A 4,782-nucleotide genomic window follows, 5' to 3' on the forward strand; every position below is an offset into this window, starting at 1 on the left:
CTACCGCGACCGCGCCGCGGATTCGCGACCTGATCTATACAAACGTTGCACAGGTATACGTGTGCATGGACGTACCGATTGCGGAGGATGCCCCGTACTCTCCGTCCCATCTTTTAACCTCTTCTTACATCATTCTTCTCTTTCTTTTCTTCGATCTCTTCGTCTTAGGTTTTATGGTCAGGTTTTGTCGATTCCTTTCTCTTGCTCTCGTTACGGATTTCTCATAGACTGTTTCGCTTCGTTCAATCTCCCTCTCGCGCGAATACGGCCACATGGATACGCCCGTGCATAGGCGGCATCTCTGCGCCATCGCTCGACCGCGAGGAAACCGCGGTTTCGAGTTTAGACATGCTTACGATTTTTGGAATTCGATGTAGAGTTTGAATTAGCTTATATGATTATTTTATATTCTTTATAACGAATGAAATATAAAATTGAAAATATGTAAAAATATAATTCATCATGATGGTTTCTATTATAGAAAATTATAAAAATTATTATTTAATATCCATTAAATTTATAATTACGTATATTTTTATACTTCTCATTTTTCAGTTATTATTTCAAATAATTACAATTTGTTAATAAATTAGTCTTGTTTTATATTAAAGTAATATTGTTGTGTATTTTTCAGTATAATTATTTTTTTGTTTTCGTACAACGAATTTTTTAATAAAATGCATCGCTTTCTACATATAAAAAAAAACAATATCAATTCTAATTATTTAAAATTTGTTTTATTATTTTAAAAAATTTTAAAATTTTTATGTTTATTCCTTCTTAGATATAAATTTTATACAATCTCATAAGAATTCATTTGAAAATTTATATGATGCTTTACATCAAATATTGAAAGTAATTACTTACATATTGCATTATGTAAAACAATTGAATCGAAACATTATCTATGCAATCAAAGATATTACATGATATAAAAATATATGCATTGCACTAATCAAATCTTCATCTTCGTTTATTTTGTTTATTGATCATTATAGCGATATCAGCACATATTCTTGAATATATCATATTGTCATTTTCATAATTTCCACGACTGACTCAATCCATCATTTCAATACCAAGAAAATTAATTTTAATCGATCAAAGAAATTCCTGTCGAATTACTGTGAACACCCGAGCGGTATTTTCCAACAAATTGCATATTTAAACGTAAACGAGGATCATAGAAATCTAGCCGAGGTTAGAAGTTAGAAGGTTCGGACACACGCCCCAGCCTCAAGATTGTTTTTTTTAAATTTCCTCGGGCATAGAGTAATGCCGTGTTACATAATTGAAAGCGTAGGAAGCAGATTGATTAACACACACGAGAAGAGAAAGGTTGCGTCCATATAGATTGGTGGTGGCTTTTATGCGAATCGCGCGAAGAGCAGACTCTAGGCAACCACGTGGGTGTCATCACAAGCGCGCGAAAAAAAAAATTCCCCATACTATGGAGGAGATTATAGACGTTGCACGGGACGATGGGATATACGAGCTGCCAGCGCCTCTCCAATATCACGGAAAGAACGACAAACGACGAAAGACGAACGACGCGACAACTGAGAGCCGAGAATTACGATTTCCTCGAACGAAGTACAGACCATTGACTCCCATTCTCATAGAGAAATTGGCAATTCGATGAAATGCGTAAGGACGAATAATTGTACACGTTATTCCGTTATTAGGGACGATCACCTGGTAATTACACGCTTTGTATTCCGCCCGTTTGTTCCTTGTGTTAACCAAACGCAGCTGGTTCGCTTTAATGCTTCGTTAACGCTGAACGCTTCGTTACAAGGAACTGTATTCCACGAAAGTAAGAACAAACTAACCGAGCGCGTTAATTATCGGAAAACACGAAACGTCGCGACAACAGTGACGAATTATAATTCAATTTAAAGCTTAGTACGAGTGACGGACGTGTTCGAACGGGTTGAATGGATTGCGGAACTGGTTCTTAGAAAAAGAGACATACGAATAGATTTTGACCGGCGAATTTTAATTTGATTTCTTTGTATTCTGTAGAAATATATTCAATAAAATAATTAGGAAATCGTTGCAAAGATTATACAATCTTTTAACGTTATCATTTAATCCAAAAAGGAAAAATATTTCTGAGATAAGATTCGAAGATTCTAGTTTTTCTGATCGAAAGTTTTTATCAAGATATTATCATTTTTATAAGATATCAAATGAGTAAGAGGAGAAAAGTTGTTTCAGTTTCTTCCAAAGAAAACAAAAACTTATATTCCGATATATCGAAACTAAGATCAAGTAGAAGCTCTTCGACCCCATTGTCGATCTAAAACGTAACGCGTAACTGTTTTCGTATGCATATGAAATGAACGCACGTGTGCGCTCGTCTTGCGTGATACGGGGTAGTGAATGTAAAACGGAGCGTATAAACTGAATATTTAAAAGATTTTACTAAGTCGAAAAAATATGGCAACAATTAGTTTCGTTTTCTATTGTATGTACCATCTTTGGTATCGATAATATTGTCAAAAATAAAAAAATCATCATATATAAATCTTCAAATATAATTTGTTTAAAATTTTTTAATTTATTTCATATTAATATTGTAAGAAAAAGATTAATCTGACATGAAATGTAAAAAAATTTTCATTGCTTCATAATAAACAAAATTATAATTATGTTATTCATATCCATCCTATATGAGTTTATATTATTCTCTTTGTGATTTATACGATTTACATCAGATAATTAGAAAATTTTCTTACAATTAATATTAATTACCTGCTTAAAAATATATTTAAATTTCCGAATTAAAAACATTTTTATAAAGTTACAATTTTAAAATGTATTATATGAGATGTATTATATGTATTATAATATGGGAAATATAATGCAATCCTAATAAAAAAAATAATTTAAATTGTACTATAAGATACAAAATAATTGTATGTATAAGAAGATACAAATTATAATTATAAGAATATACTTCTTCATAAAAACATAAACAAAAAAAAAAAAAAGAAAAATCAAAGAAAACTTATAAAACTATGAAAATATGAAAATTAAAATTTTTAAGATTGATGTAAATTTATAAGATTCTTGATTACATTATAAGTAGTAATGATAAATCAAAATTAATTGTTTCTTATCTGAAAAAGCATTATGTTTATAATTTTTAAATAATTAAATCTCTATTCAATATTTATATGATTTCATTAAAATTATATATTTTTTTTTTTTTACATTTAATATTATAAATCCTCCGATTATTAAAGTCTTCTATCTTTTTAGATTAAATTCTTCATTGAAAAAAACGATGCAAATCTACAAGAAATTCAGGATTCTATAATAATAATAATAATGGAATATTTTTAATCCTTCTTCAATGATCAAAAGCTATAATGAATGAAAGAATGAAAGAAATCTTCACAATTCCATCATTTATAATGTACTATCATGCATACTTAACACAACAATAAACAGAAAAAAACAATATTTAAAAAACCATAAAGTAAACCAAAAAAAACCATGCTTTGTTCACTTGCTTCTACATAGCTATGAAATATACGGTTCAAGTAGTAATAAGCATTATGCTTGTTAATACGTTAGGAAGCAAGTAATATATTTACGTCTATTATGGATTATAAATATTTATATAGCTCAGACAGATTGTAAAATGTGATAAAAATGAAGCGACAGTGGTCCGCTACCAGGAGATCCCGCCAAAATGAGCATCCTGGAAAAAACGATTACTCACATTAACCAGCAAGAAGAAAATGCTTATCGATTAAAATTAACATACCTAGAGCTCGTGATTTATTACACAAGAAATGACAAGTCAATTCCGTTTCTTCTACTTTATTCTCTCCGATGATGATGATGATGACGCCTCAAGGCAAGATTATCAATGCATACATAGAATTCTCTTACGTGAAAACGGTATTCATGAAAATTATGATTAATAAAGAAATTAAATTTTGTGCAGGACAAACCTGGAAAAAAATAAGATATTTGTTAGTCAAGAATTTTGTTTTCTGTTAGAGATATATAACTTATACTTAACTTGTTATATGATAATATTAAAAAATTATTCAGTATGATTCATATAATTGACATGATAGAATTATACAGATGGAAATAATTAAAGGATGTTATTGATGATTCATTAAAAAACAATAAAATTCTTATATCAATAATTTCAAATATTTAAATATTTTCAAACTTGAAACTTTCAGTCTGCAAATGAAATATTTAATTAACTCTAAAAAAAAAAAAAGATATTTAATAATTTGTGGAGATTCTGTTGTTCCGGCAGAATTTCGAAACAAAATGATTCTCTGATCAATGGAGCATAGATTCTTCCTTCTTGAAAATCATTTTTTCAAGAAAACTAACTGAAACATTCAATAGTCTCATTCACTGGATTCAAACTGAATGCTTAACTCCCATCGCGACATTTACATTCAACATTATCGCCTCTATTTCTCCAACGGCATCGATGTCTCTTTTCTTCTTTTTCTGTATCGCTCACTACCACGTTGTGGAATGAACAATTTTAAGAGTGGTTGGTTGCCTCGACCGGGTGACTCCCCGCCGCGTTTCCACTTCTGCGCAATCGGGGTGATGTCGAGGGGATTTAGGAAAGCCACAGTAGCCGGCGTATATGCGGCAAGGACAAGAAAGCCGATCGAGGTGCACTGGCTAAGTATTTCTCAAGAAGTGTGCGTGTATACACATCGTATGTGCGCGGGTGTGCGCTGATCGGCTGGTGAGGCGGCCGGAGAGAAACGCGAACAAGGACGGTGG

Source organism: Apis dorsata, unplaced genomic scaffold, assembly GCF_000469605.1.
Source record: "Apis dorsata unplaced genomic scaffold, Apis dorsata 1.3 scaffold_74, whole genome shotgun sequence".
Taxonomy (NCBI): domain Eukaryota; kingdom Metazoa; phylum Arthropoda; class Insecta; order Hymenoptera; family Apidae; genus Apis; species Apis dorsata.